At 39.4% G+C, this 19,698-nt stretch overlaps 1 protein-coding gene across 9 annotated transcripts in view; it reads right to left on the bottom strand.

Moving 5' to 3' along the window:
- The window catches only part of NCOA6 (nuclear receptor coactivator 6), a 108,432-nt gene extending 94,926 nt beyond the window's left edge, over positions 1–13,506 (bottom strand). For 8 of the 9 annotated variants that reach the window (XM_047853905.1, XM_047853910.1, XM_047853915.1 and 5 more), the window contains exon 1: positions 13,306–13,506. The gene's annotated coding sequence lies outside the window, so the exon portion shown is untranslated. Of the gene's footprint in view, positions 1–10,857; positions 10,952–13,305 lie in introns of those variants that run through there. The other variant, XM_047853907.1, reaches the window with a different exon arrangement.
- Positions 13,507–19,698: the final 6,192 nt, after the last annotated feature.

Raw genomic sequence — 19,698 nt, 5'->3', positions numbered from 1 at the left:
TCAAAAGAAACCACAAAGTCAAAAGCGAACTGATAGACTGGGATAATTGTACCATGTGACAAAAAAGGGTTAATATTCTAAATACATAAAAGTGCCAGCAAGTTGATTAAAAAGTAAAAAATTAACAACCCAAGAGAAAAATAAGTAAAGAATTGGTAAAGGGAATCTGTAGAATATGGAATACAAATGTCCAATGAATGTATACGATGTACTAATGGTCAGGGAAATGAAAATAAAAATAAGAAAACTCTTTTCACCCAGCTGACTGGCAAAGACTAAAAAGATACCTAATATCCAGTGCCAGTGAGAATAAGAAATGCAACAACCTTTATGGAAAATAACCTGGCAGTTCATAATACTGAAATAAGCTTATCTTTTAGCCCATGTTTGGGATTTATCCTACAGAAGTAAAAGCTCCATTTCTTAAAGATGTATGCATAAGGATGTTCACAGTTTGTGATGGCGAAAATAAAATCAGAAACAACCTGATGACACTTCAGAAACCTGCATAAATGAAATATTATGTAGCTAGAAAAAAGTGAATTTGATATCTGTTTAATGACATAGAATTAAATGTATATCCTAAAAAGTAAAAAAATAAACAGAATTTGTAGAATAATGTGTATGGCATCGTGATAATCTTACTAAGAGAGAAAATGCCATGTTGGGCATTTAAAAAGTTGTGGTTTGAAAGGAAAATCCGATTTGAGTATAATTCATAACAGGAAAGAATTAAGAAAAATATCTGTAATAGGAAAAGGAATAACAATTTAAAATTGATAAAAATGGGTGTATAAAAAAGACCACCAAATGAAACACTCACAGAATAAGAAATAAATTCTGGGCTTTTTGGGTGGGTATGGAAAAACAAATGTAAATCCAACTTTTATAAATTTGAGATTTACCTCCATTTCAAAAAAAAAAATAAAAGAAATTTTTGATTCAAGAGTTTATGTTTTTTAGATTTGTCTGCTTGGAATGTTTTTTTTTTTTAAAAGGAAACATGACTCATCACAAAATCTTGTCAAACAAATGCCCCCTATTATATATTTGAAACCTGTATCTTTTTTTTGGTTATATTGAATTTCAGCTATATTTTGAAACTTGAAATTTATCTATCATAACAATGCATTATTTGTTATACTGAATACAATTTTTAAATACACAGTACAAACTTAAAAGGATAATACCAAATCTACATGGAACAAATGGTCAAAAGGTAAAGAAAACTAACTCAAAGAAGTTAAAAAAAATACCCATCATTGATAAAAGTAAAAAATATATTCGCTAGTCACAGAAGAAAAAGGGCAATTTCATAATCGAGAGATATGGAAGTCACAACCTTAAACCTCTGATCAAAGTTATCATCAACAATGGGACAACTAGACATTTGTGTAGCTTGTAATATGATGCCTTGTGAGGAATATTTAGGTATTTTTGCCAAAATGTTCAGCTCAGATCTGGTCTTTAAACCTTACAGTTTAGGGAAATATAAGGAATAAATGTCACAAAGAAAACAATCAGATAAATCCAGAATGTGGAGCATTAAACAAAACTGCTCTGGTGTCAACAAATCAATGCCACGAACAAAACAAAACAAAAAAAACAAAAGGTGAGGAAGCAGACAAGGAATGGCAAGTATTCCAGATTTGTAAAATACTACATCTACATAAATAGATGCAAATGTAGTGCATGGTCCTTTGAACAAGTCAGCTATAAAAAGTCGTTTTGGAGACAAGGAGGGAAACAAATACAGACTTAATGTTAGATAACATTAAGGAATTATTGATAATTTGTTAGGTGTGATAAAGGTACTGTATGCGAAGAATGTATTTGTAAGAGATGCATGCTAAAATGTTTAAAGGCATAGTTTGATGATGTCTTTATTTTTAAAAGTTTAACATAATAAGTATACCATTGAGCATATGGCTACATGTTGAACATAGGTGGTAGGAATAAGGGTGTTTATTCTACTAATTCAGGGGTTTTATCTGTATGTTTGAAATTTTTCATAAGAAAACATTTAAAGTATCTTAAAACCCAACAAACTGTGAGGTACCTCTATTATACTAGAAGAAAAAATTTATAAAATCCAACAACAACTAATGGCTAGTATCAATATAAACTGGTAGTTATTCTAAAGAATAAGCTGACAAAATGGCTAAAAAGTGATGATCCTTAGACCAAACTGAATCATTTTAGAGAATACATTCTAAAATAAAATTGGGGGAAAAAGTTTTATAGTAAGATGTTATAGAAATATAAATGAGAATTACAAACCAAAAATAAAAACAAACTGGAACTCACCCAAATAAACAGAGTATTTAAATTTTGGTTATTATGTATCCATTAAAAATAACTATATAGACATGTGAAAAGTACCTCAATATATTGCCAAATAAAAAGACTATTAAAAACTATAAGAATTATGGGGCGCCTGGGTGGCTCAGTAGGTTGAGCGTCCGACTTCATCTCGGGTCATGATCTCGCAGTCTGTGGGTTCAAGCTCCGTGTCAGGCTCTGTGCTGACAGCTCAGAGCCTGGAGCCTGCTTTGGATTCTGTGTCTCCCTCTCTCTCTGCCCCTCCCCACTCATTCTCTCTCCCTCTCTCCCCCTCTCTCTCTCTCAAAAATAAATAAACATTAAAAAAATTTTTTTAAAAACTGTAAGAATTAAATTTACAAAGACTGCATATATGCTAATGAGCACAAAATTATGTGTTTGTAATATTTAAACACAATTTTTAAAACTTCATGGGGACATAGGCTCTTACGAGATTATATGAACAATGCAAATACACAATCAGGAAGAACTACCTAGAGACAAATAAGGAAAAGCACCTGAGCTCTACTGTTGACCACAGCTTGAATGCATTCACAATATGAATAAAGTCCTACTGTGGGCAAAAGTCACCAAATCTATCATTAAAAGGACACAGAAAAAAAGTGTATCATTGTCTTGGACAGTACATAATTTTACTCAATTCTTTCCATTAGTCAGATGTTTAAAAAAGATGGAAAACCAAAGAGAGTTTTGAGAAAAATCAAAAGATAAAAAAAAAAAAAAAAAAGGACAGAAAAGAGGTGATTTTGAAGAAAAGTTTGAAAGAAAATAGTGACATGATTACTAATACTGAAATCCATGGTCAGGCTTCTGAACAGAGATCCTAAAAAGCTGATGTATCTCAGTGCCCACAGATGGCTGAGCAAGAGGCTAATAAAACCCTCAAAGTTTGTTGTGGTGTTTCTGTTATTGCTGTTTTTTTTACAAAAGAGGAATTTCCTGACTGTCCTGGGCAAATGAGGAAGGCTGGGTGTGTTAAATCATCGACCATCTGTTTTTCTTCAGGGTGTCTACTAATCCATGATCACTTGATCACAAAATCTCCCTAAAGCTTGAATTACCTATCCGAAGCTTGAATCAGTTACCCACCATTTCAAAATTCTGCAGTTCCATCCTGTTCCCACACACTACCCACTCAACATCTGAATGTCCTTCCTAGATCTGGCAGCTAGGGCTCAACCAACTACTCTGGCTTCATCTCCCCATAGCTCCTCAACACACCAGCAAAACAGACTTCTCACTATTTCATTTTCTAAATATTCCTTATGCTTTCCTATGTCCATCATGCACTTGGTTCTTCTCTCCTTAACTCACTGCAATCTTACCCTTCTATTTATTTAATAAATTTTAATTTAATACCTCTGTATCATCTCTGTATCATGCCACCTGTTACGGGTTGAACTGTGTCCCACAAAAAGATACATTAAAGTTCTAACCCCCAGTATCCCAGAATGTAGATTTGGAAATAGGGTCACTGCAGATGTAACCAGTATACATGAGGTCATATTGGAGTAGGGTGTAGGCCCTTAATCCAATATGACTGGTGTCTTTATAAGAGAGAAATTTGGACACAGAGAGATACACAGGGAGAACACCATGTGGCAACAAAGGCAGAGACTGAAGTGATGTAGCTGCAAATCAAGAAATACTAAGAATTGATGCAAGCCAGAAAAAGGCAAGGAAAGATTCTACTGTAAGCCTCAGAGAGAACATGTCCCTGCTGACACCTTGAATTCAGGTTCTAGAATAAAGAATTTTAAGAGAATAAATTGTTGTTGTTTTAAGTCACCCAGTTTGTGGTAGTCTGTTACAGCAGCCCTAGAAAATTAATATACCACCTTTTCCATGAAGTCTTCCCTGATTCTCCAAGTGGTAGTGGTGCTCTCTCCTGAATTCCCACAGCACTTATAGTCTCGTTTAAAACATTTATGCTCCCCCCACCTTTTTATGTATGTTCATATCACGTTCTCAGATGAATTAGTTTCCTGGAAGGCAGAAACTAATTACTCATTAACTGGATATACTTCTCAACACTGGTAGGCAGTCAACATATACTATCATAATCACATTTTCTTCCACACTTAATTGTTCTGATCATGATGCTTCTGAATGAGTCATCTCCACATGCACTGAACAGTTGAACACAATCTAAAAGAACTCAGTTGAAGGCTCATTTTCTTTTATGAAGCATTACTAGATTTGAATTTATACCAGTTATATCATTATAATTCATACTGATATATGCTTACATGTATATGCATATACTGCTGTTAGTTAATATCTACAATGGGAAAGAATACTTATTTAACAAATCCATTATTTAGGTCTATTGATCTGTCTCTTATTATGTCTAGTCAGATGTTGGTTTACCTAAAACTCTTCTCCCCTGTACCAGCAATTGGTGGTTAACCACAACATCTTTGATTTCTCCAAGTGTTTGAACTTTTTAAGTCTGTATTTTATAGAAGGGACACAGCCTTACTTTCATATAATATTTAAATTTACGGCAAGGGACTTAACCTAATGAACAATTTCCCTCTGTAAAATCCAAAATAAGAATCTGATTCACAAATTTGCAACTATTTCTTCCTGTGAGAAACTGCTGCTGTCTGGTCTTTAGAAAATATACATAAATGGTACTATGGAACTAATATTCAACAGGTTCAATATTGGTAAAGGTAAGAGTTAGCGGGAACTTTTGTTGCCTCTTTGTATGTGTTGGGGAGGCGGTGGTTGTAGCTAGTCAATGGTAAATACAAACCTAAATATTTAAAGTATGAATGCCCTCTGAATTTGGTGATCATTAATATTATTAGCTGACAAAGATCTTTCCCCCCCAGTTTTATTGAGATATAATCAACATACAGCATTGTGTTAGTTTAAAATGTACAATGAGGGGCGCCTGGCTGGCTCAGTCGGTCAAGCAGCCTACTTCAGCTCAGGTCATGATCTCACAGCTTGTGAGTTTGAGTCCCAAGTCGGGCTCTGTTCTGACAGCTCACAGCCTGAAGCCTGCTTCAGATTCTGTCTCCGTCTCTCTGCCCCTCCCCTGCTCATCCTCTCTCCCTCCCCGCCCCTCTCAAAATATAAACATTAAAAAATAAATAAATAAAATGTACAATGAGATGGATACACATATATACTGCAAAATGATTACCACAATAAGGTTAGTTAATACATCCATCACCTCACACACTTTTTTTTTTTTTTTTGGTGTGTGGCAAAAACATTTAAGATCTAATCTACTCTTTCTGCAACTTTCAAGTACATAATACATTATTGTTAACTATAGTCACCGTGATGTACTCTAGGTCCTCAGAATTTACTCATCTTACAGCTGGAAGTCTCTATGCTTTGATCAACATATTCCCATTTCCCCTACCCCATCCCTTGGCAACCACCATTCTCTCTGTTTCTATAAGTTTAGCTTTTTAACTGATATAGTTAATATTAACTGAGCATTAATATTCTATCTGACACAGAATATAATCATTCACAAGTTAAAGAAGATGTGGTTCCAGGCTTTTGCTTTATAGGGTTTATACATAAAATATAGCTTATCACCAAATTCTAGAGCTGCATTACTCTGTCCAACAAAGTCATAGTCCCTTTATATACACACCTACCTATACCTCTGGTCATTTATTAATTAACTCAGCAAATGCTTATTGAGTTCCTAGACAGCCACCTCAAGTCCTTTTTAGAATAAGGTGAGGTAGGGAAAGATTACATTTTTAAAAATAAATCTGTGAGACAACACAATAGGTAGGCAGTGGAGCTGAAGGAAGGGGAGGACAGACACAGGGCCAGATATGAAGAAGCACTGAATCTAGTGAGGAGGTGGAGAGTAAACTGGCTGTCAGTATTTCTCCTTTCTCCCCGTGCTGTTCCTATACTTCACTACCAGGCTTACTTTCCTACTGTGCAGGTTTCATTATGTCACCATATAGCTAAAAAATTTTGATGACTCCCTATTACTTAGTTAATCAAGTCCAAACTTCCCAGCCAGAAACTGAAAAGGATTCAAAGCCTTCCCTGATTAAGCTGTATATATACTATACAGGGACTAACACAGGACTGGGAATTAGACTCAAATTCTTTCTCCATCAATTGTTAGTTCTTTTCCTCAGTTTATTTTTAAAAAGCCATAAAAAATAATGCCTATCTCACAGAGTTGTTGTGAGGATTAAAAGAAATACTACTTATTAAATGCTTGGCAAGTTATCTGGCAAACAGTATGCAAGCAAAAAATGTGACCTACTACTGCTATTATTATTGCTATTGTTGTTCAATCTCCATTTCCAGACTGAACTCCAACAACAGCCCTGTAACGATCCTGTTCTCCAGCCAAACTGGACTCTTTACTAACTCCTAAACACACATCTCCACACTCATGCTTTCATTCAGCCTGGAAAATCAGTCTCGTCTCCAAGTATTAGGATCCTAACCATTCTTGGGGCACCTGGGTGGCTCAGTTGGTTGAGTGCCAGACTTTGGCTCAGGTCACAATCTCATGGTTCAGTTTATGGGTTTCAGCCCCATGTCAGGCTTTGCACTCACAGCAAGGAGCCTGCTTCGGATTCTCTGTCTCGGTCTTTCTCTCCCCCTCCTCTGCTTGTGCACGCGCATACTCTCTCTCTCAAAAATAAACAAACATTGAAAATAAAAAATAAAAAAAACCCAAAAAGATCCTTACTATTCTTGGCAGCTCCACTCAAAGGCTACCTCTTTCAGGTACCATTCTTTGATATCCCAGCTTCGTAACACATTACCTATACTCCACAGGACACTTAAACTCTGACTAGAATTATCTTTGTATCTTGCAGAGTTCTAGCCTAATATACAGGGTAGGGCTCAATAAATGTTTGGCAAATGAATGAATTCCTGTTTTTCCTCTCTTTCATCCAACCACTCTCTTGGAAAACAGCTCCACATCACAATTAAAAAGATCTCTTCTGCAATGTTTCATAAAGCTGGCCAGCTAGTTTGCTACCACAAATGTGGTAATTTCTAATATACCCAGTGCACAATAGATGCATAAATATTCAGCAATTTGAAATTAATTTCACCTCATCTTTTAATTTCACTTATCATTTTATTCATTTTGATCAAAAATGATTCATCCTTATAAACAGACTTTGGTTTTTACCTGCCCACAAACTCATCTGTCAATTTCTGGCCATCCCAACCCTTATCCCAACATATCATTTTTTGGTTTAGGAGAGAGAATATTTAAAACCTCAGTGAAGTAAGAACCAGAAAATCAAATGCCTACAGGGCAATAAAAGTAAATGAGCAAAGCAAGAAAGCAGTGAGGACCACAGAGCACAAGGAAACACACATCACATCTAAAAGCTTTAGCTTTCACTGTGTTGCTATGAGAGAATAGGAGTTTGTGTTAACAGATCTTTCAAAATTTCAAGGAAAGTCACAAAGTCAGAAATCTGTGTAAATTTTAGCCAAACAAAACATGTCTGTCTGCAGGTCAAATCCAACCACAGGCTGCTGGTTTGCATCCTCTGTTACAGAAGTTCTCTGCAAAAGAAGTGATGGGCTGAGAGGAGTTCCTTCCCAGCAGATAGTCTGAAGCAGCAGCTAAAACTAAGCAGCAACTGGAAGCATTTCCTGTTGAGATTCAGCCTACCTCTCAACCATTCTGTCTTGACCTGAAAACCAAGTTAAGACAGACAACTCAGTTGAGTACATTAAACCCCTACTCTGTGCCAGGTGCTAGACATCATAAATGAACAAGAATGCTAAGTAACAGCTAACATTATTGAGCATTTTCTAGGTGCCATACTGTTCCACATGTTACATGAACTAACTCACTTAATCTTCACAATCCTATGAGATAAATACTATTATCCTTATTTTACTTTATTTTACTTATTTTTTTAAACATTTTTTTAAATCTTTATTTATTTTTGAGAGAGAGAGACAGAGTGCGAGCGGGGGAGGAACAGAGATAGAGGGAGACACAGAATCCAAAGCAGGCTCCAGGCTCCGAGCTGTCAGCACAGAGCCCAATGCAAGGCTCAAACTCACGAACCGTGAGATCATGACCTGAGCTGAAGTCGGCCACTTAACCAACTGAGCCACCCAGGTGCCCCTATTATCCTTATTTTAAAAGCTGAGAAAACGTCGGGTGTCTGGCTGGCTCAGTAGGTACAGCATGAGACTCGGGTCTTGCAGTGATGAGTTCAAGTCCCACGTTGGGATAGATAGATAGATAGATAGATAGATAGATAGATAGATAAATAAAAGCTGAGGAAACGGAGGCACAAAGAGGTTACCCAACTTGTCCAACGTCACACAATTAGCAAGCAGCACAGTTGGAATTAGGACCTCAGACAGACTCCACCAAAAGAGCACACAATTTGAAAACAAAGTGCCCTTCAATAAACGGTGGGGTGGGGGACACCTCAGTCAGTAAAGCATCTGACTTTGGCTCACACCATGACTTCACAGTTCGTGAGTTTCAGCCCCATGTTGGGCTCTGTGCTGACAGTTCAGAGCCTAGAGCCTATTCTGGATTCTGTGTCTGCCCCTTCTCACTCACACTCCGTGTCTCTCTCTCTCTCAAAATAAACATTAAAAAAGTTTTTTTTTAAATATGGTGCTGGGGCCACCTGGGTGGCTCAGTTGGTTAAGTGTCCAACTTTGGCTCAGGTCATGACCTCACAGCTCATAAGTTCGAGCCCTGTGTCGTTGGGCTCTGTGGTGACAGCTCAGAGCCTGGAGCCTGCTTGGAATTCTATGTCTCTGGCTCTCTAGACCCCTCTCCCACTCGTGCTCTCTTTGTCTCAAAAATAAATTAAAACATTAAAAACACTGTTTGTTTGTTTTTTTAATTGATGCTGGGATAATTGGTTATACATAGGAAAAAAAAAAAAATGAAACTGGACCCTACCTCACATCACACACAAGAGTCAATTCCAGATAGATTAGAGATCTAAACATCAAAGGAAAAACAGTGAAGATTCAAGAAGATAATATAAAGAATAATTTCAAAATCTTGCAGGAAGATTGATTAATTTGACTTTATTAAAATTCAGAACCTCTTTTAACAAAAGAGAGAGAGATTTATGGGGCATCTGAGTGGCTCAGTCGGTTAAGCATCTGACTTCAGCTCAGGTCATGATCTCACTGTTTGAGCCCCATGTTGGGCTCTGTGCTGACAGCTCAGAGCCTAGAACCTGTTTCAGATTCTCTCTCTCTCTCCCTCTCTCTCTCTCTCTCTGCCTCTCCCCTGCTCACACTCTCTCTCTCAACAGCAAACATTAAAAAAAAAAATTTTAAAGATGAGCAACTGGGAAATGATCTCTATGATACACGTAACCAACAAAGGATTACTAATCAGAAAATATAAAGAAATCTTTCTAAAAAGACAACCCAATGAGAATATGCCAAAACAAGCATGGTCTGAGTTGTGAAAACCTGTTACTACCACATTTGCCACACAGCAGACCCCAGAACAGACCTTGGCATCACTGACTGATATAAAATATTCAGGGGTCTATGTCATACTGCAGATATACAGAGCATGGGTGACCCAGCCGGAAGGACAAAGTCAAAATGGTTATTCTCCATTATATAAGAACTAGAAATGACAAACCAGAAGTTGAACATCCAATCTTCAGACACTGATCAGAGATTGGCAAGCATCTTTGGTAAAGAGACAGACAGTAAATATTTTCAGCTTTGAAAACTATATATTCTCTGTAAAACTACTCAACTCTGCCTTTGGTAGAGTGAAAGCAGCCAAAGACAATATGTAAATGAGTAACTCTACCAGATTTGACACTGACCATAGTTTGCTGACCCCTGATGTAGACAGTTGTGGTTTTCCTACACTCTAGGAATACTTTCCCTGTTTCTTATGTCTGCTGACACTTACCTTTGATTTCTTTAAACAAAAACTGTACCACACTTGCCAGCTTTGCAATGGTTTCCAGAAGTCTGTTATTCTATCCCCAAAAATCATCTCCCTTATTACCTGTGACAATTCTCACTTCATTTTCCTTTCATCCCTTTTTTAACTTGACAGCCACCATCCCAATCTAAAATATTCCTTCTCTCTTACCATGTGCAATATTATCAACACCTAAAAATTCTAACTTTGCTCAAAGCTGACTGCCTCTGCCTTAACTAGGCCCTCATTACTTCTCTCCAGTCCACTCTCCATCCACTTATCTCCTAAAAATTAATCCTAATCATACATTCTCCTCCTTGGAAATGTTGAATGCCTCCCTATCAGGTAAAGATTCAGTCCTTTAATAAAGTCCTTTACAAGCAGGACAACCAAACAACATTTCCATCTATCTTTAACCACTTGATCCACACACATACTGTGCTTCAGCCACATTCAATTGTATTCCCTGAAAGTGCATGCCTTACATAGAAAGCTCTTCTCTCCAACTCTCCATCTGGCAAACTCCTCCACCTTTCAGGACACATCTCAAGTATCTCCCTTCACAAAACCTTCCCTGATTCTTAGAACCGAAATGTGCCCACCTCTTGTGTTTTTACAACTTTTGATACTCCTTTGGCATTCACCATCCTGGAATAGCATTGTTTGTATGTTCATTTCTCTCACGAGACTGAATATCTGAAATGAAAAGATCCTGCTTTAAAGACCTTTCAATCCTCAGAGCCTGGCATAATAACGCTTGACGTGTCTTAGTGCACAGTAATTGTCTGCTGAATGGAAGACATGCTTGGTGGTAGGGGAAGGGTTTCTTAACCTGGGGTTCATAGATGGGATTCACAGGTAGAATTCAGAGGGGTCTGTGAACTTGGATAGGGAGAAAAAGAAAAATTACTTCCTTATTTTCACTAACTTCTAATTGAAAGTTACAATTTTCTTCAAAAATGAATTGTAGGCAACACACTACTCTAGTATTAGCAGTATCTGTCACTCTGTCACAGTTATCACAGATACCTTTACATCATATTACAATTGTTGCTGATATCTTAAAGTATTATTTATGCTCATCGTGTTTAAAATTTGTAATTATCACACCTGTCACTAGATCTGATTTCTTAATGTATTGATAAAGTATATCCATACTATTTTATAATTTGTATATTTTGGTATTTCAATATAATGGCTTTCTCTATAATCCAGTGTATTTTGTTTAATGCAATTAAAACTATTATTTTGAGAGGGGTTATTATTATTCTGAGCAGCTTCCCTAGATGCCCACTAGTAAGGTCTTCATGCATTAGAAAGACTCAGAATAAATTAATCTTGATACTGTATGTATGTATTGTGTATACTCATTGAACATAGAAAATCTTACCACTATAAACATCTTCATAACCTTTTTGATTTTATGGGAGCCCTGGGTCTACTATCTCATGATAGATGTGCATGAAATTTGCATGACAGAACTCTTCCATAACCCATATGAACATTGAATTCCTCTCTATCTTGATCAAAGTTTAATTGAAGTTTGATCATGATACAGATCTTGGGTGTACATGATTGTTCACTGTTATCTTTTTAGGCTTTCTATGTCCCTCTCCTACATAACAAACACCTAGAACAGAAGGAGCATCTCTTAAAACTCCAAGTTCAAAGTCAAAAGGGTCCTGAAGATAACTTCTTTGCACAAATGGAGGTGGGCTAGAAATGATCAAATAGCTGGTTACCTATCCTTCTTTGTATCCCCTTTCAGTCTTTGTACTGACAAACTATCAAAACAAAACCCATTAACAGTTCTTTGATACATGCTGCTGAGCTTGCCTTCTTAACACTTTTCTCACAGCTAACAAATTCCTTTAAGCCAGTCTGTTGAATAAGGAGGCAGCAGACCTCCTCTTCCAGGAACCTGTAAGATCTGGAGGAGTCAACTTTACCTTTCTAGGTCTCAGCTAAAATCATTACATGACCCGAAATTGTTACATGATCTCTAAGACCCTTGTAGTTTCTACACACCGATTTTTCTTCACCATTCTTACTGGCCTCAAGGCCTTTCTGATGACCTCCCCAGGTGACCCTGCTCTTAAAACAGTGGGCTGTCCTCTTCCTGGGAAGACACCTTGGGTCACCACCCACAAACAGCCTGGACCCTCCTTTTAAAGACACAAACTCCATTAAGTTGATGGAGGCTCTTTCTTCTTGCCAACCAGCTCCACGCTGGGCACCCCATTTGCTGACCAGCTCCTGCACCCAAACCTCAGTCTCTCTTTTCCCTCTTCCTCATAAAAGTCTTCCTATTTTCTGTTGCTCTCCCCAATTGGGAGTAGAATATGCTAGGAGAACATATGTCCTCAGTCTCTTGGGAGTCATACGGACTTGCAATTCGCACCCGCGACTCTGAGAACTGTCCCAGTCTGATAGTCGCACCGGCCTCCAAAGGGCCCCCATTTCTAATACTCCTAATCAACACTCCACCCCCGCCCTCCACAAAGAACTGTCCCTGCTCTGACAGCCTGAGCTCGGACCCCACGCCCCTCTGGGTCCTACCGGTCCTGGGGTCCTGAACACGAATAGCCTAACCCAACTCCAGTCCTGGCCTCCAGCCCCACGGACCCCGATCCAGTTCCGTTTGGACTCAGTGTCTCTTCTCCTCGACCCCGGCCACGACCCCACGTTCGGCTCCCGCCAGTTCCTCGGGCCTGGAGCGCCACCCTGTGCAGACCCCGGCCGGCCCTGCACTCCCTCAGCGCCCCAGACCCCGCGTCTCGCACCCTCCCCAACCCCGGCCGGCCCCCGCTCCCTCCAGCACCCCCGCCCGCAGGCCCGGGGCCCGCTCCCCAACATGGCGACGGGGACACGAGCGCCGCGGGCGGGGCGGCTCCGGGCCGGGCCCGCACAGGAGCCGTCTTCCACTGCCGGCCGGCGCCATTTTCCCGCGCCGGCCCGGGCGGCGCCTCCTTCCCGCGGAGCCAGCGGGGCCGGGACCCCAGACGCCCGGCGGGCCCACCCCTTACGGGCCCGCGTCGCCGTCACCTCACCTGAGCGCGGCCCCAGCCCTCCCGGGCGGGCCTCGGAGCACCGGCCCGGGCCGTGCGTGCCCGCCGCCCTCCGTCTGTCCGTCCGTCCGTCCTCGCGTGGGTCCGTCTGTCCGGCCGTCGGCGCCCGGCCGCCCGCAGCCCGACCCGGCAAGGGCCTCAGGGAGCCGGCGGGGAGGGGGATGGGCCGGACCGGGCCGGGGAGGGAGGGGGAGGGAGGGAGAGAGGGTGGGAGCGCGGGAGGGGGCGGGGCGGGCGGGGGCGGGCCCTGATCACGTGGCCAAACGTCCCCGAGAGCGCGAGGCGGAGCGCGCGCCCGCTCACTTGGGTGCAGAGCTTAGTGCATGGGTTGGGTGATTCTCTGTCTCCTGGCGCTGTAATATCGTCAGTGGCTTTTGCCTCCACTTTGGAGTCAGTGTACAGCCCTATAGGAGCCCTCTGGCCCTAGTGCCCTTGGGCAAGTCAACTTTCCAAGCCTCAGTTTACATATCTGAAATATGGGGATAATAATAGTGCTTGCAAAGAGGAAATGAGAGAAGACATGAAAAGCACTTGGCACAGTGCCTGACACATAGTGTTTAATAACATTAACGGTGATAAAGATAATCTTTAGCCTTAATTATTAATTTGCCTGTAAGCCCCTCTCTACTTTTTTCCCATCACCATCATCCTTGCAAGCTCATTAGGTGCAAGGGAATGTGGCTCCTCCCCTCTCCCCAAATGTAGAGAGGCCTCCCAGCACTGGACTTGATGTCTGTCATAAAGGCCTGGATTCAGATCTGTTTTTCACACTTGATAGTTATGTAACTTTCTTTGCCTGTAACCTCAACTTCCTCATCTGTAAAATGGGAGTTAAAGAGTCTGTCGTGAACATCACAGAAGATAGAAGATGATCCAGTGGATTGTAAATTGATTGCATATTGGTCAGACATACTGGTTTCATCTAAGAATAGGAGTCAGGAGTACTTTCATTCCATTGAGCACACACTGTATGCTTGGATTGGTGCAGTAGTCATCTAAGGCCTTTTCACATCCTCCCTGGTTCACCTTCAATGAACCACTCTCCTGTCAGAGTAATGTTTCTAAGTCAAATTTTATCATGTCTCTCCCCTATTTAAAACTATTTGAGGGGCACTTGGGTGGCTCAGTGGGTTGAGTGTCTGACTTCAGCTTGGGTCATGATCTTATGGTTTGTGGGTTCAAGCCGTGCATCTGGCTCACTGCTGTAGGTGCAGAGCCTGCTTTGGATCCTCTGTCCCCCTCTCTCTCTGACCCTAACCTGCTTGTGCTCTCTCTCTCTCTCAAAAATAAATATTTTTTTAAGAAATTAAAAAACAAACAACTATTTGATGGCCCACATTGCTCTTAAGCTAAAGGCCAAATAGGTGTCTTCACTGTCGCCTGCCTTTGCCCCATCTCCAGACTTATCTTAGGGCGTTCTTATTCTCTCTCTGGGCTGTAATTACAGTGATCTTCTTCATACATTGTACTTCCTTCCTACTCAGGACCCTTGAACATGCTGATCCCTCTGCCTGAAATGCTCTAGTTGCTTAGATAATTCATGACTCTTCAGCTCCCATCTCAAACATCACAACCTCAAGGACTCCTTCCCTGACCACTCCCCAGACAGATTCTCTTATTTGTCCTCAATAAGGATGCACTAGGTTATATATTCCTTGTCTTCACCACTAGACTGTAGACTCCATAAGGAGGGGACTTTATCCATCTTATTTACCTTAGCATATAGCACAGTGCTAGGCACAGAGGAGGTGCTTAATAAATATCTGTTGTGTTTGTGAATACTGAATACGGCGCTAGGTGTGGGGACCAAGAAGACAAAGAAAAATAAAGAGAACCACAGATGGCCACAAGGAGGCACCTCAGGTCATTGAGCCTATGAAATTAACAGCAGAAGGTCTTATAAGATCCCGGGGAAAAATTTTTTTTAAAGCTTTTTCTTCTAACTTTTACAAAGTGAGGTATAATTTACATACAGCAAAATGCAAACATCTGAAGTATAATAAATGTTTACCTGTGTTCTCATGTTACCACCACCCAGATCAAGTTACAGAACTATCAACCCAGAAAGTTCCCTTTTGTCTCCTCCTCTATGTCCCCTCCCAGTCAATACTTGCTCTTCCAGAGACACCACTATTTTGACATCTAGCAACTTAGAGCCACTTTGACAGTTCTTAAACTTCATACAAACATATAAGCATATATTCTTTTATGTTAGCCTAGAAATCTGACACAGCCAAAGAGTGACTCCTTGTATAATACAATTCATTAGTTACTTGATTAATGAATTAATCTGAAAGAAACTAGTAAAAGTTCCCACCAGAAGCCAGCCCAGAGGCTGAGATGACATCATCCACAAACCTCCAAGTCTTAGAACAATTTCTAGAGGTAAGAAAGTTCTGAAAGATTCTAGAAACTCAACAACAACATCAACAAAAATCCAATTTAAAAATGTGCAGAGATGCCTGGGTGGCTCAGTTGATTAAATGTCTGACTCTTGATTTGGGTCAGGTCATGATCTTGAGGTTTGTGGGTTCAAGCCCTATATGGGGTCCATGCACTCATTGTGGAGGCTGCTTGGGATTCCCTCTCTCTGCCCCTCCCCTGTTTGCATGCTCTATCTGTCTCTGTCTCTGTCTCCGTCTCTCAAATTAAACAAACAAACAAACAAACTTAAAAAATTAAGAAAGAAAGTAGAATTGCCCAGGGCTAGCAGAAAAGGGAAATGGAGAGTTACTGTTTAATGGGTACAGAGTTTCAGTTGGGGAAGATGAAAGAGTTCTGGAGATGGATGATGGTGATGGTTGCACAACAATGAATGTACCTAATGCCACAGAGCTGTACACTTAAAAATAATTAAAATGGTGAAAATCATTATGTATTTTACCACAATCAAAAAAAAATTCCAGAATCTGAGCCACTATCCTCATTTTTACCTTGTTTTCCATGTCCTTAAACTGAAGGTTCTAAGTTTTCCTGAGGTTAGCAAGTATTCAGGGAGGTAGGATCCAGAGACCCACTTGGGCACCTACCTACCCTGCAGGTGAAAATAGAAGCATGGGCAACATAGGTATTTGTTGCCCACAGGTAGTTAGCAAAGGGACAGAAACAGGCCATGAACTGGCACTAAGTATAGCACAGTGATCACAAGTTTGGGCTCTGAAACCAAAATACCCAATACTTGTTACTACAAAATCAGCTGGCATTTATTAGCTATGTGACCTTGGGAAAATTCAACCTTCTTGTTATACAGATGAGGAAACTGGGACCAAAAGGAGTAAAATGTCTTTTCCAACAGGGTCCAAAGTATTTTCTCCTTTGTTTCTTAAGCCTTACATGGCATTTTTATTTTGTTTTGTGTCCCTAATAGACCATAAGCTCCTCAAAGAAGGTATTTTTGTAATATCACAACTTGTAATATAAATTAACTTTTTTGTAATTCAGTTGCCTCATCTGTAAGATGCAGATAATAAGGGCACCTTATAGATGAGGAGTCGATGATTAAATGAATTAGTAGATATAAAATGTTTTGAAGACTACCTAGGACTTATGATAGCTTCAACAAGTTCCAGATTCAGAGGCCTCTGGAGAGGATGCAAGACTGTTTCACAGAATGTTTTGAGCAAGAAAAGCAATCCTATGACATCCAGGATTGTTCTGGATTCAGACTTGGGTAAAGCAAGAGCAAATCAATGGTTCTTTGATATGAACAGATTGATTAGCATTTATTGAACTTTTGCTTTCACATTTTAGTCCAAGTGGCTTAAGCTTTCGCAGTGAATACTTCAACCACGTCTTTAAGAACAATATCAAACAGGAATAAAAAGAACAAAACCACCTAGAGAATGTCAACATTCTACTGTCTGCGGGGTTCATCACAACAGTGCCAAACAACGTTACCACATTCAGTTGAGCAAGTTGTGTCTTGCAAGAGGACATCACATCTAAGTGGGTGCTGGCCACTGGTTAACACTGTAATTTATAACTTTATTGTGATAATTTACCAGTAGATGGCAGTAAAGTGCCTTGTTACTACAAAATCAGCTCAACAATTTCAGACAACCAGAAATAAAGGTCCCTTGAAGAGGAGTCACTTCTACTTTGCATAAAGGCTTGATATGGGCAAGCAATGGCTTGCTATTAGGAAAAAAACATTGAAAATAGAAATAGAGTGACAACTACACAGTTGAAAAAAATCAGAGTATCAAGAAGTGACCAAAAAGAGAGAAATATTCTTAGGACTTAAAAACCTATTTTTAAAAGTATTCTGAAATTATTAGAGTATAACATAAAAACATAAAAATACACAAGTCATAAGTGTAAATCCTGATGCATTTTCACAAAATGAATAACACTTGTCTACCCAACACCTAAATCAACAAGTAGAACATTACCAGCTCCACAAAAGCTCCCTTTCTAATCATTACCCATGCCTCTGATTGTAAACAGTAAACCAATACCTAATTCCACAGATGAGGCATGCCAGGTGTTAAACTTTATATAAATGAAATCATATAGAGTGTACTCTTTTGAGTCTGGTTTCTTATGTTCAATTTTATGTTTTTGAGATTCATCTATATTATTGCCTATGGTTGGGGTTTGTCCTTTTCATTGCTGTCCCTTTCACTTTATTATTTGAGTATATCACAATTTATCCATTCTACTGGTGGTGAAATTCTACTTCAGGTCAATTTTTTTAAGTACTACTCTGAATATTCTTATACATCTTTGGATGAACATGTGTACAATTTTCTGCTGGATATATACCTAGGACTAGGATTGCTGGGTCATAGAATTTTCATGTTCAGCCCGAGTGTATATTGCCAAATCATGTTTTTTAAAAACTGTTTTATTGAGATATAATTCACATACCAAACAATTCGCTCATTTAAAGCATACAATTCAATGCTTTTTAGTATAGTCACAGATGCAACCATCACCACAGTCAATTTTTAGAATATTTATATCATTCTAGATATACCATTTAGATATTGTCCTCTTCCCAAGGCCCCATTTCCCTATCCTTAAGCAACCCCTAATTTGCCTTCCATCTCTATAGATTTGCCTATTCTGGATATTTCATATAAATATTGGTCACAATATGTGACCTTTTGTGTTTGGCTTCTTTTACTCAGCATGTTTTCAAGGTTCATTCATGTTGTAGCATGTATCAGATTTCATTCCTTTTTATGGCTGAATAATATTCCATCATATGAATGTACCACATTTGTCTTACCTATTCATCCATTGCTGGACATTTGGGTTGTTTTCACCTTTTGCCTTTTGTGAATAATGCTGCTATGAACATTCATGCACAAATTTTTGTTTGAATACCTGTTTTCAATTCTTTGGGGCATATATCTGGGAGTGGAATTGCTGGGTCATATGGTAATTCTAATTATTAAAGAAATGCCACACTGTTTTCCACAGCAGCTGCACCTTTACATTCTCACTAGTAAAATATGAAGGTTCCAATTTCTCCATATCCTCACCAACACTTACTTCCTTTTTAAAAAATGATTTTAAAAATATTATAATTATAGCCAACCTAGTGAGCATGAAGTGGTATTTCATTGTGGTTTTGATCTGAATTTCCCTAGTGACTTATATTGAACATCTTATCATGAACTTATTGGCCATTTGAATATCTTCCTTAGAGAAATGTCTGGTCAAGTTCTTTGCCCAACTTTTCACTGGGTTGTTGAACTGGAAGTGTGCTTTATATATTCTGGGGACTAGACCTTTATCAGATCTATGATTGCAAATATTTCTCTCATTTTGGGGGTTGTCTTTTCACTCTCTTGGTACTATCCTTTGATGCTCAAAAGTTCTTAATTTTGATGCATTTCAATGTATCTATTTTTTTCTTTTGTTGCTTGTGCTTTTGGTGTCATATCTAAGAATCATGGCCAAATCCAAGTCATCAGGATTTACTCCTATGTTTCTAAGACTTGTCTGTTTTTTGCTTTTATATTTAGGTCTTTGATCCATTGTGAATTACTATTTGTATGTGACATGGGGTAAAGGTCAAACTTCATTCTTTTGCATGTGGATATTCAATTGCACTAGCACTGTTTGTTGAAAAGAGTATTCTTTGTCCATTGAACGATCTTGGCACACTTGTCAAAAATTCAGTTGATCATAGGGCCACCTGGGTGGCTCAGTCAGTTGAGCATCCAATTCTTTTTTTTTCTAATTTTTAAAAATGTTTTTATTTATTTTTGAGACACAGAGAGACAGAGCATGAGCAGGGCAGGGGCAGAGAGAGAGGGAGACACAGAATCCAAAGCAGGCTCCAGGCTCCGAGCTGTCAGCACAGAGCCCGACGCGGGGCTCAAACTCACAGACCGTGCGATCATGACCTGAGCCGAAGTCGGA

Source organism: Prionailurus viverrinus, chromosome A3 (genome assembly GCF_022837055.1).
Source record: "Prionailurus viverrinus isolate Anna chromosome A3, UM_Priviv_1.0, whole genome shotgun sequence".
Lineage (NCBI taxonomy): Eukaryota > Metazoa > Chordata > Mammalia > Carnivora > Felidae > Prionailurus > Prionailurus viverrinus.
The sequence above is the reverse complement of the archived record's forward strand: the minus strand, read 5'-3'. Positions and strand labels throughout refer to the sequence as shown.